Here is a 14,116-nt window from a genome sequence, read left to right as displayed (position 1 = left end):
AAGGTCCTTCATTCAAAAGCACTTCATATCACATTTATGAGAGGAGCAGCCTTAGCCTTGCTTGTATAATCAGTGCTGACCGTTCACACAATCTGTTGAATAAGTGCACACCACTCCCCAGACAATTTTAAAGAGGACACTAAAGGGTCTTGTTACGCTGAGGCCCAGGATTCTCGAATGATAAGAAGGTAGCTCGGTCCAAGAAAATGTCACACTTGCTTATGGTTTGTTTTGTCAGCTTCCAATCCCAGGATTTTGTGTCAATGATATGGATATATGATGTTCGGGCATTTTTAAGTGTTTGTGATTACTTGGTAGTTTACTGAATGCTAAGGTGAAAAGTAATAAGCCAATAAAGATATCGACCAATCAACCCCTCGTCAGTCAATGTCCACGCATATACAGTATGCCTTATTTAAGCTCTCGGGCCTGAAACTTTGAAAGCTTTCTGCCATAACCCACGTGTGATGGGTGTGCCACCCTAACTTGAAAGTAAACATTCTAAAGTCCAAATAAAATATTAAAATAGAGGGTGATTATTAAGCAAAACAAACAAGTGAGGGATAAGCAAAGGGAGAACACAAAGTATCAAACAAGCAAAGTATACAGGTGTTGGTCCCCAGCCATAGGTCTTGCAGTGGGCACCCAAGTCAAGTCAAAGTAAGCTTTACTTTCAGCTCAACCTTATACAAGTATACAGAGAGATGAAATAACGAAGCTCAGGGTCACAGTGTACACATGGTGTAAATAAGACAAGACAATGAGCACAAACGGACAAAACCATGTGACGCACACACAGTGTAAGTAGGAAACATGCCACTACAACTAGCAGCCACAATTACACAGAAACAAATTAAACACAAGTTTCACGGATTAATGCAGTGACCAATCTTTAGACACAACAGATAAAGTGACTTGGGCATAGACTGAAGTGAGAGGTTGTGATCTAAGACGTTAAGGTGGTATGGAAGATTATACCTGATCTCACATAACCTGACAGATCAGGCTCTGATGCTGCTGTCTCTTGGCAAAAAAATAAAGAATCTATGAGAGGGGTGAAAAAGGGTCCTGCACAATGCTGAAGGTCTCGCTGAACATGTTTTCCAGAGAAGGGAGAGGCACCCTGATAATATTCTCTGCTGTGTACCAAGTTAATGTGGCACTCTCCTCCCTGACTGTTGCCTACATACTCCAGCTATTGTCACATCATCTCGCTATTGGTCGAGACCTCACCCTAATTCACCTTCAGGGCCACTGATTGGAGACACAACAACATCTGGACACTTTGGGACTAGAATTTGATGTTCTGCATCCCAAGCCCTAATTCAAGGGTAGCTCCCATGCTGCCTGCCCTCCGTAATATGTAAGCCACTGCTTCCACTTAACTGTGTGGGGAGAGTCTCCTGACCTTCTGACAGCCACTTATAAATTGCCAGTCACGTATGACCACTTCCTCACTTCAGTGCCCATGGAGCAAAAAACCTCTGAAGTATACTTCAAATAATGGTGGCAGTTTACCCCAGAGGGGTCCTTCAGTCACTGGCGTGGGCTCCGACCCTGCCGGCCCATTATCCTGGTCACCTCTTTGCCTGCATGATATATTGATTTTAAATTATACTCATGTGTAGGATTTATGTTGTACGTTTTAACATTTTAGTGCTTTCTATTTATTAATACTTAAAATGTGTTTTGTTCACAAAGACTGATGAAGTATTTTTAATGCAGTGCCTGTGGCTTACTTAGGCGAATGAATGATTCTGTGATGGCAGGATTTATGCATTAAATTAGTGAGGTTATTTTAAATTAATTAATTTAATATACATAACCGTGACCCTGTAGTTAGGATATAGCGGGTTAGATAATGGATGGATGGATGGATAACATAAATAAATAATTTTGCTATGTGAGCTCTGCATGAAATGGTCAAAGTGACGCAAGGCCTCAAATAAGCCACAGGGCAGCTCTGAATCCCACCAGCCTACCCAGAAAAGGTGCTCTCAATGGTAGCCTGGGGCCAACTATCCACGCTGGCTTCAGCCTACTCCAGGACTTTATGGGGCTTTCATTTCTCAAGTTCAAAATTTTCAAAAAATAATCAGAATGTTCTGCAAGGAAGGGGGTAACCATCAACCCCTGGCTTGATTTGTGTGAAAGGCAATCCCAAGCAATACTTCTGACAATGCCGCAAGCAGCTGTCTGCACCAGCAGCTTTAAAATTTACCCTTTGGATTAATTAATTTTATCTCATCTAATCTAAAATTACAAATACATGAATTCAATATGGAGAATCCAAAAACTAGAGCAGAAGTAAAGAAAACAAAAGACAGAGAAACAGAACATAAACAAGAGCCCAGCAATTACAGCTAATAACCACCACCTTCGGGACTGCATTTCCCATCAGCCCTTATAGGGATGGAGGCGGTCCTTTAATGGAGATGGAGAGGGGGCCCTGCCTCTTGGAGAAATCCACCCACAAAATACATGGGACCTAAGAAAACAGCAAGACACACACACAGATACTAAATGATGATCAACTAGAATAACAATAGCACATTATACATAATTAAGCAAATAATAAATGAACAAACCAATATTATAAAAAACAATGGATGATAATGTAAAATTAGTAAAGAAGACAGACATAAAGAAAATTAAACATAAGCCAGGGTTGCAACCCCAAACTAACAATAACATATCCACTTGCAGACATTCCACATCAGAAAGGTGCCGTTTTCCTCTGGTCACTCCGGTCTACTCCTCTGCCTCTACAGGGCACTGTCTCCTTCTCAGCTATTCGTCTTGCACTTAAACCCAGGGCTTTGAAATACAAAGCCACATTCTCCACCACTGTACCAGCTGAGCTCTCCTTTAGTGCAACTGGGTAACTGATTCAGAGGCTCTGGTGTTGCGGCTAATTTGAAACAAAACAAGGCAGGACCCTGAGCAATTTCTCACTGGTCTGGTAACATTAACACAGCCACAAAGATGTGCCTGTGAGGTTAAATTGCGCCAGTGCAAGTTTGAGCAGGAATTTTGGATTGAGTACACCCTGTCTTGTCTTCCAACCTGCCAGGAGATGCTCCAAATGAGATTTACAGAGTTTGAGTACATTGTGAAACAATCAACCCGCTGCCTCTCCTACAAATTATAATCCTTTATTAAAATTACACAACACAGTAATTTACAGGAAATGACCAACTAATAAATGTTGAGAATTATCACCATTTGAAACATGGCTGAAGCCATATTAGTGGCTCTGAACTGGACTCACTGGGGTTGGTTTTGTTATGCTCTGTCACATAATAGTTTGCAGGCAGCATGGTGGCTGAGTATGTCGTGTCATTGCCTTACAGCTCAGTAGACCTCAGTTTAATTCCCAGCCCTGTCATGGCCTGCCTTTTCTCCCTGCGTCTGTGTGGGTTTTCCAGATACTTCAGCTTCCTCCCACATCCCCAAGATACAAGGGACTGTTGGTAAATTGGGCAGGAGTGATTGTGTGCCTATTGGTAGACTGGTATATTGCCCAGGGTTGTTCCTGTACCAGGTCTGATGCTGACGTGCTGGAGTCTTCCCAAGAAGGAGGTTCAGGTTTGGCCCAGTTATCTAGCAGTCTACCTATTTCTACATATGCAGGTGATGCCTTTATCCAAGACAACTTGCTACATCAGAGTACGTCACAAATGTCTTCATGCATTTTTACAGTTGGTTTCCCTGGCAGGTTACATCGCTTGCAGAAGGTCACGCTCTGAGGAGGCAGAGGTGGGAATCAAACCAGCAGGGGGTTTAAGATCTAGTGGTGCAGCCATTCCACCACACCATATTGCCTTGTGTGATTTGTTAAGTACATTATTTCATAACAAATTATTTCATCACAACATATTTCAAACTTCTTCTTCTTTCGGCTGCTCCCGTTAGGGGTTGCCACAGCGGATCATCTTCTTCCATATCTTTCTATCTTTCTATATCTTTCTCTCTATCTTGCTCTGTTACACCCATCACCTGCATGTCCTCTCTCACCACATCCATAAACCTTCGCTTAGGCCTTCCTCTTTTCTTCTTCCCTGGCAGCTCTATCCTTAGCATCCTTCTCCCAATATACCCAGCATCTCTCCTCTGCACATGTCCAAACCAACGCAATCTCACCTCTCTGACTTTGTCTCCCAACCGTCCAACTTGAGCTGACCCTCTAATGTCCTCATTTCTAATCCTATCCATCCTCATCACACCCAATGCAAATCTTAACATCTTTAACTCTGCTACCTCCAGCTCTGTTGATTATTAACATATAATATTAACATTTTCTTTTAAAGTGTGCTTTCATGTCAGAATCGGCCTGCCACCACAGGTGAATGTTTTTTTGCTGCTTTATAGCATCCAGTTTATTACTTTTTATTTTTTTCCATTTTCAGATCATAGCTGCAACATAATGAAAGGACCTTGAGGTTTGAAATTTGGCAGAAAAGTAAAGCATGTCCCAGGCTGGCGATTATTTCATGTTTGGCTGCGTTACTTGTGCTTTTTTGTGTTGGAGGCTCCCTCTAATTTCATTGTAGGAAATTTGTAATTTTGCTGCTTTCTAGCAGCACATAAAAACACATCAGTTCTTAACTCCAAATACACTGGTGAAGACGAAGATCTTGTCTGATTTCCACCAAATGTGGCAAACAGAATGCTTGGTAAATGATTAAAGGGTCAGCTTGGAATCTGTTGTGGGGCTCGGTGCTTGTCTAGGTGAAAAGTAAAAAATGGAATCTAAGTTAAGTGAAAAGTTTTTAAATTCAGCCATTAAATCTTGCTTTCGTTATTATGAGATTTATTGACTTATCAAGGACTTTTATTTGAGATTATTTCAGAAACATTGTCAAGTAGGTTTGCTTGCCCCATGTGCAGATTTTTTTTTTTGATTCCCATTTCAAGTTTATTCTTCTTCTGGTTTTTGCAGCTGCATCTTTTTAATTGTAAACTAAAGTCTGTTAAGTAATAAATATCATTGACCCTTTAGTCAGGACAACAGAGCAGACAAGAGCAACGATTCAGCAGACAGGAGATCATTAGCATGCTGAAGGGTGGCATGTTCATCCAAAAATGCTACAAGGTGAATTTTACTGAAGGCCACCATTGTGCAGTGTGTGTGGCACTGGTGGGCAACCAAACGAACAAACAGTTAGAGACCCCAGACAGGTGACAGTCAGGGAAAATCAACATATATCCTGGGTGTAGATTACAGACTGCAGAGCGAGTGGTGCACTGGTACACAGTAACAAGGCAGGGCGTCATCTACAATTCCACAAAGGGATGGAAAATGCTCATAAAAACAAGGAGTGACCTATAAATTTACTTTGACTTGTATTCAAACAGTTCATCAACTACACTGCTTTCGGAAGATACATTGCTGAGTTCCATTTACCTCAGAAGTCATAATGACATCGCACCTGAGTTGACCACATTCTAGTAAAAGATTCAGAAAATCAATATGGACGTGTCCAGGAAAACCTCTGCTGTGCTTGCTCCATTGGAATAAACAGCAGTTGCATTATGTGGTATTTTGAACATCCAAACACTGTAGCAACATGTTCACAGATAGAAGTTGGACAGTACTGTGTATATGACTGATTTAATGAGACACAAATGGACAGAAGTGCTAATAAATAGTAAAATATTATAGTTTTCACTAAAATCTGCGGTGCACATTGCCATTTTGGATTGATGTCGTAATTTGAAGTCAGACAAACACAGACTTGACAGATCAGCCCCTGACTTAAGGGGGCTTTCCATGTGAAAATGTCAAGTGTCCATTTCATACGGAATGTGACATATTTATTAGCTGTGCTGTTCATCTAAGATGGGTTGAAATTAAGTAATCAATGTAGGCCTCAGTGTTAATGTTTGCATGCTTGTTATATCACCTTTCATATGGGATTCGTAAAAAAGGATTAATGTTTGTTACGTGCCATCTTCTGGAATGAAAAAATGCAATGCATTTTATACTAAATATGTTTGCGATGCACCATCTTTTGGAATGACAGAGACACAGCAACAGGATGTCCACATAGACAGAGACACAGACACTTATCCTTTTCTTAAGGTGGATTCTGAGATTGACATGTTCTAAAAACATTGGAATGGGGTAGCTTGGGACTATTAACAACGTGACAAGTTGAAATAACAAGGTGATGTGAAACAGGTGTGGCAGTTGTTCTATTATATAAGGAGCCTCCAAAATAGCCTAGAACCTTCAAGGATAGGTCAAGGCTTGTATATTTGTCAAAAGATGTGTCAGCAAATAATCCGGCACTTTGAGAAGAATGTTCCATAAAGACAAATTGGTAGGATTTTGGGCATTTCACCCTCTATGCAGATGTTATGACATGGCTTGGAAATGATTTTGTTAACCTTTGTCAGTCATCGCCATTTGTTACTACATCCAAAGATGCAAGTTAAGGCTTAACTAGTCAAATCCTTCCATTAAGATTGTCCAGGTCTCACTATTCAGAGCTCATCTGAGATGGAAGGTAGTACGGTTTTGTGATCTGACAATACAACATTTCAAATAGTTTTTGGAAAAAACAGCCATTGTGTTCACCTTAAAAAAATAAATGGCTTAGAATATTTAATTACCAATATATAAAACCTTGGGCAGACTGAGACAGCACATGCCTTTTAATGAGGGTCTTAACACCATGTACGTTCCTTGGATGAGCAAGAATTTATGAAAAATCTCAGATTATTTCAAATTGTAAGTCATTTATTATTTTTATTGTAACTTTTTACATATTTTATCATATTTTACATCATTATATTTTGTGTAGCACATTTATGCTGCATCATATTTTATCTTTTCATATTTATCTTTTTGTATTTTGTGCTGTCTGTGTATGTTGCATCAATACTACCAAGACAAATTCTTAGTACACATTATGTGTCTGACCAAGGCAGTGAATTCTGATTCTGATAAAGTGAATTGTATAAATCAATCTGCTCTTCCTACTTCTTATTGATTTAGTACACCACAGCGGGTTTTTTATGATGAGATGCTGTGGTGTAACTTTTAAGTTTCACACTGTGCCTTCAGAAAGTATTCACCCCTTGAATTATTTTTCACATTTTGTTCTTGTTAACACCTACAAAATTTAATGCAATGAAATATTTTTCTCCCTTCACAGTAAATTCAACAGATTTCTGAATCAAAAATTATATTTTATTGACGAACACTTGTTTCTCCAGAATGTAAGACATATGAGCATTTCTCATTTCTCCTCCATGTCAGTATTTTATACAGAGTGGGTTACAGCAATTACTGCAGTGGGTCTTGTTAGTAATATGTGTGCTGCATATTTAGATTTGAAAGTTCTTGCTCATACTTCAAGGTGAATTTGCTCCACCTCAGCCATATTAAATGAAGAGCACTGGTGGACAGCGTTTGTCAGGTCATACCACAGATTTTTATGTGGATTCAATTTCATACACTGACCTTCTCTTTCTTGGGCCTTAGTAGAGGCTTCCATCAAATTATAAATAAACACCTTCCAGATCGAATGGTCGTTCTTTTGAATGTGAAACCTGAGGTGCCAAAGTGTAAGTAGAAAGCTATTTAGTACTAAGCAACATCTTATTAGAGTTTGATTCAATGGCTAATGTTATTGTTAAACTAATTCTGTCAGTTGTCATGTATGCTGCTGTTATTTGAACAAAAATGAATGTCAATTTTGGGTCCTAGGAAGGTGTAAGAGTTTTCCATTTAAATGAGTGCAAATCAGGTGTTTACATTCCAAAAATTCACCTTACAAAGGGATTTTCAGGAACAGCCTCATAAAACTGACGAGGCCTTTAGTTTTTGCTGTGTGTTTTCAGTTATTATTCTGATTGAAAATGAATCTTCTCCCCAAATGCACATCTCTGGCTGACTGAAACAGTTCCTCTTCAAGGATTTGCTTGCGTCTGGCTCTATCCATGTTACCCTTAATGATAGCAAGCTTTCTAGTCCCTTCTGCTGAAAGAGCATCATGCTGCCACCATCTTACTAGAGGGTAGGGATGGTCTTACCTGTGCATTGAGCTTTATTTGCTGTGCCACTCAAGATGTCCCAAGCACGAAAGTCCCAAACAATTCCAAAAATGCCTACTAGAAGGGGAAATCCTGTCAAAAACCCTGGCTAGGTCAACATAGAATCTTTATTAAAAAAAATTATTTCACAAAAATCTCTGTTATAATGTGAAGCTTCAAACAACACAAATGGCACATAAAACCTGCAGAAGGCAATTCAAAAAAGTCCTAATACAGAATCCAAAAAAGATCAAGAATTTGGAAAAGTCAAAAAATCACAAAAGCACTGCAGAATGAAAGAACACTCCCTCCAGAGTGGATTGAAAATAAACCACCAGGATCTGTGGGAAACCTGTCGCCATTACAGGCTTGAGGGCAGTCCCTGGCAGTGATGGGCAGGTGGTCTCTTGAGGTACCACCCACAAAACAAAGACATTAATACACAAGACAAAAATCAAATATAAAAAAAATGCAAAAAAAAATGTATAAAATGAATACAAACAATAGAATCAAAAATGAACAACAAAGGCAAAACACAAAGATTTGAACCCCAGCCAGGGGAGGAACCCTGGCTGAAACCATAAAAGTATTTGGTTGTCAACAAACATAGTGCTTTGTTTTCAGGCCAAACAGCCCAGCATTTCATCAGACCACACAATTTTCTTTCAAAAGTTTTCACATTTTGCCAGAAGGCTCCTAGCAAACTCTAAGCGTGACTTAATGTTGGCCTTTTTTGAAAGTGAACTCCTTCTGTCCAAATCCTTGAAGTACTGAAGAAATTGTTGAGGTCTGGATGGTTTGTCCCATTTCAGCTAATGAGCTCTGCAGCCCTGTCAGTGTTATAAGCAGGCCTCTCGGTCACATCCATGACAGCTGCTTTTCTTGGCCAGTTGTTCAGTTTGGGCGGATGGCCTGATCTTGGAGGTTTACTCCTAGAAGCCTCAAAGCTTTGCCAATATTGTTATACCCCTTCTTCAATTTTTTTTTCCTTGTAACAACTTCACTGCAGTGTTGTGATATTCTGTTTCATAGTTTTAGCATCTTGGGATTCATTTTTGCATATTTATGTACTTACTAATTTTGTTTCCAGAGTTATTGTTTATTTTTACTGTTATGATGGTGACCTCATCACAGCACCATTTTATAATGTTCTTGATGTGATTGCCATCATTTTGTAATGTTCTTGTGGCTGCAGCCCTATTGTTTTGCAGTTTCTTTTACTGGATTCATGTACTACCAGAGATTTTGTAGCATTGAGTTTCACCTTCCCATTTCAGTGAGTTCATGTGAATTTCTTGTCTGACTTTTCAAAGAAACATTAGGCCACTGTTGATTTGTTACTTGGTCTTCAAAAAAAGCAATTCAAGATATGCTGCATTTTTTGTGAAAATAAAGAACAAAATAAATACATTAAATATATACCACTTCACTCCATATGCAACCACAAAAATGGCATTTCTGGCTGACCATTTGATTATTTTTTTAAGCAATAGACTAAGATGAATGGTCAGTGATACTTTTCAACTTGGAGAATTCAGGTAGCTTTATTTTCTCCGAATTGCTCGTCTTGTAGCTCCGAGTTCATAGGGAGTTCATGTGGAGTTTCTGACTCAAAAAGTCACATTTATTGTCCATCCATTAGGACGTGGACACAGTGTATGTCCACTGCACACCACGGTATCACAATTTAAGACAGCAGCACAGCTTTTTCAGTATCAAGGGTTTTGAATACATTCTAAAAGCAAAACACTTGAAGGTTAAGAACTTTTTCTTATTAGAACTGATTTTGATCTTGCTTTTGCTTGTTTTTTGAACTTTGTTTTGATTATGATGTTTGGTCATTCATTTGATCCTTGCCTAGCCTCTGACTACCACTTTGCCTGTCCCTTTAAAACGTCTTAATTTCTATACATTTTCACCATGTGTTAACCTCTCTGTCTTTCCAAGGTGATCACTACAGAGAGCAGGACTCATCTGATGTGCTGTTTACAATGCCTGATGATATAAAGAGGCAGAATGTGTTGAAAAGGTGGACCAGGAGATAACCCAAGAGAAAATTACAAACCAAAGAAGCAAGCAAGCAAGTCAGACAAAACACCAAACCAAAAGAATCCACAAAAAAAAGCCAACATATTAAATCAAAAGACTGAAAAAGAAAGCGTTGAGTTTCAAAGCTTTGTCACAATCCTAATACTAGCACAGCCTGTGTAATGATGACAGAGTTTATGTGGTGTGAATCAGGGGCCTAGCAAATAAGTAGCTGAGAAATGCAAAATGGTGACACCCATGAACATTCAAAACGGCGTTGTAATAAATGTAGTAATGAAATTACGTTAATGGATTCGGAGAGAAACATTAAATATAAAAAATATCCTGTAGAGTCATGACATTGTTTTAGTTATAAGACTCAGAAACTCAACTATGTTTATAGTACAATCCAATGACAAGGGGCCACACTACAAATGTCCTTTCTGTATGCAGACTTGTCTAATATTAACATTAATCTACCTAACTAATAATGTCTGTCCCTCATTTACAAACAACTAGCAACACACTCAAGTTCACGCACCATTTGTATCACAAAAAAGTAGTCCAACAATGGGATGCTGGAGCCTGGTCTGTCTAGATTGGCATCTGATCATTGTGATACCCTCTGACATCATCGTCACCAGACAAAATACGCCAATACAAATACTGGTGTCCATATTGACTATGAAATGCTGAGATTGAAACAGTAACACCTCAAGTTCAGAATCAAAGGAGTTTGTGTTATTAACTAGGAGTCCCAAGCACTAAAGAGCACTAAAGAGTTCCAAAGCACGTTGTATTCAATATGCTGACTAAAGAGGGAAACCCTCAAACCCGGCTAGTAACAAGGGAACACAAAAAAATATTTATAAATAAAAAGATGTATTCTTCATAGGAAAAATATGAAGCTCTGAAGAGCACTAAAGGCATACAAAACCATTTAAAAGCAAAATAAGTATTTAAACAGCATCCAAATAAAATAATAAAAAGACAGAGGAATAAGGTAAAAAAAGTCCCGTCAATCGCAAAGCACAGATAAAAATGCAAGAAAACTTACCAACTCCCTAATGCACTTGAAATGAACCGCAATGAACTGTGGGAGACCCTCTGGTTATTTGTTTATTCCTCCACCTCTTTGTTGACCAAACGCAAAACACATGGAACATAACATTGGCTATGAAAATACAGTAGATAGTTAACAAAAATATCATTAACCTAAGTGCATGGCTCAATGATGAACCGAAAGGACACAACACATGGCTTCCTCATTTTAATCCTGAGTATAATGGGTGCTTGAACTGACTGGGAGGTTCAGGTTGCACAAGTGCTCACCCCAAGGGGAAACTGAGAACACTGCAGGGCCAACAGATGAGCCAGAAACAGGCTCACAACACTTGACGCAAAACACAGTATTCTTCTAGATTAGAAATTCAAGAGTATATTATTGAAAATTGAAAACAAAATGTTATAAACATTTTAACAATACGTTCAGTTACTGAGGAAAGGTTACTTATTTTGTCCTCCTGGCCCTTAAATGCTGCTGGTGCAGTCATAAAATTGAGTACTGGCAGATTCACCTTCACAAACACAGCATATTTTGTCATGTGCATGCACATAGGGGACAGGTTAAGGGCTCTCCTGATGATAATACCCTGCTGTTCCAGGGGCTGGCACTGTGTACTGATGTCTTTTTTCTTCCTCCCTGTGCAGACTAGAAGATTGACGGCTTTACCACCACTGATGTCACTTCCAATGCCCGTCCGCCTGGACCCGCCTCTTCCTGATGGATGTCCTCAAAGACGGGACGTTGGCCATGTTAGAGAGGTCACAACTGGGCTCATCTCTGTGAAGATGTTAGTGATTGTTAACGTTATTTTTTTTGGTTTCTTTTAAAAACAATTATACAGTGTGTGGCGTTTGGCACCCCAAACATTTATGCCATCTTGACTATTCTCTTACAATATGCATTTACTGCACAAAATAGTGTTCTAAAGTTAAGTGTTTTCTGTAAATTTTAAAAAATAACTTGCCTGCACTGGTGCTTTAAAATGAAAGATATGGGGCACGAAACGCCATCAGAAAATAAAAGTCTTAAACCTACCAAATACGTCCATTTGTCAAGCCAAGACTTCTTGTGCATTGATCTGGGTCTTGCAATTACACACACATATTGTAAAATAGCTTATGTCATTTTTGATCAAAACAATAAAAATATTATGAGACTTTGCAATTTTTAAAGAAGACCAGCTGTGTGCGATAGCGCAGCACTTAGTCTTCCGGCGTAACAATCTTTCTGGTTTCCTCTTGAATGACAGAATCACAGTAAACTGTTCACGCCACATGGCTGGTTTTGTTTTAATTCTGTATTTATGTGAGAACTCGCATAAGTGAATATAAAACAAATCTTTACCGGGGAAAGACAGTACCAGGAATATGCTATAAAACAATTATCTACAGATCCCTTTTGTTGTCACAAGCATGCATCAGAAACACTGAAGGAAGACATGTTTTCTTATATCGAAACTCTTTCCACTTCATCAGTTTTTAGGCCTTCAGTTTCTGGTGGTGCCCCATAGCCTCCATTTTAAAGTGCCAGTGCAGACAAGATATTTTTTTTTAATTTATAAAATACGTTTAGTTTTGAAACACAATTTCATATGGCAAATGGAAATGTTTGTGAAGAAATGACTGATTTGGAAAACACCAAACTTATCCTTTAATGTATTTAATGTGATTTCTGAAGAAAACTGAATACAATGCGTAATTAAGGGTGTTCAAACAAATGGACTGAATACTTATCACCATTTTTATTTTTAATACATTCTGAAGACATCTAAATAATTTATTTCATTTTACATGATAGAAAATGACTTTTAGAAGAGGAGATATTTAAATATGCTTAATCGTACTTTGCAGCATAGCAAGAAGACTAATAATTAAAGCGGGTGAATACTTACTTTAGCACTTTTTTAAAATGTTAATTTAAGACTTTGAACTTGCAGATCTTTATATTATGCACTTTATTTTTTTTATAGTTTATTTATTTGAATTTCTAAGCATACAGTTTAAGCCCTGGGCTTTACTTGACAAGTCTGTGATTTGAAAAGGAAGTTAAAGTGCACAGTGTCATCACTCTGGTCTTCACATTGTGAGTCTGCCATTATCGTAAATACAGTACAGGTGCTCAAAGAAAGGGCCTTCCTTCTCCTTTACCCTCAGTACTTTTTTATAGTTACATAACAGACATTTTTTAAACTGTTCTTTTACCCACCGGGTGACTGCGGCGAAGGGCGCTGAGTCGGAATGCATTACATAAAGCAGGCCTGTAATCTTCCAAGTGTCAGAGCGCCACATTGTCAGCGTTCCACGGAGCGGAGACTTCGCTGTATTGTTTTAAGTGAGCAGATGATTCTATAAAGTCAATCGTATGTAAAAAACAAGCAGCTGGGGGTCATAGAAATCTATAAATGAATCAACTTTTCAAGTCTATACTGCCTTTCATGGCACACACTTTCTATGCCACCATGCTACATCCATCTTTTTTCTAAACTGCTTACAAGGATAGCTGCATAAGGCTTGAAAACTCGTACAATTAGTCCTGCCGTGTGAGCTTCTAAATGAAAGACCTCACATAAACACCTCTTTATAAGAGTGACACCTTAACTCATCCATTAATCCATCTGGACTTTCTTACTGAGATTCTAGGACAACACCAGCTTGAAGACAGGAAGCAGCCCTGATGGAACACTGGTTTGTATACTGATTTAATTATTTGTTTCATTGCTGTAGGCAGCCATGTAGCTCAGTAAACATGGACTTGAATTTGGATCTTTCACTAAGCCATCACTCCATCCTCCAAAGATGACCTGTGCCCCCATGTGTAAGCTTGTGCCAAAAACATTATATTTCAATAAACTACTGTGCTCCTTGCTGGTACTATGAAGTCCTTTGGGATGATATAAAATAAACCTCCCTTTGGCACATGAGCGTCCCCTGAGACGGACAGGCATCCTGTTCAGGTTGGATCCTGGCTTGTATCTCCTGC

Source organism: Erpetoichthys calabaricus, chromosome 2 (assembly GCF_900747795.2).
Source record: "Erpetoichthys calabaricus chromosome 2, fErpCal1.3, whole genome shotgun sequence".
NCBI classification, from domain to species: domain Eukaryota; kingdom Metazoa; phylum Chordata; class Cladistia; order Polypteriformes; family Polypteridae; genus Erpetoichthys; species Erpetoichthys calabaricus.
This window is presented reverse-complemented; position numbering follows the sequence as displayed.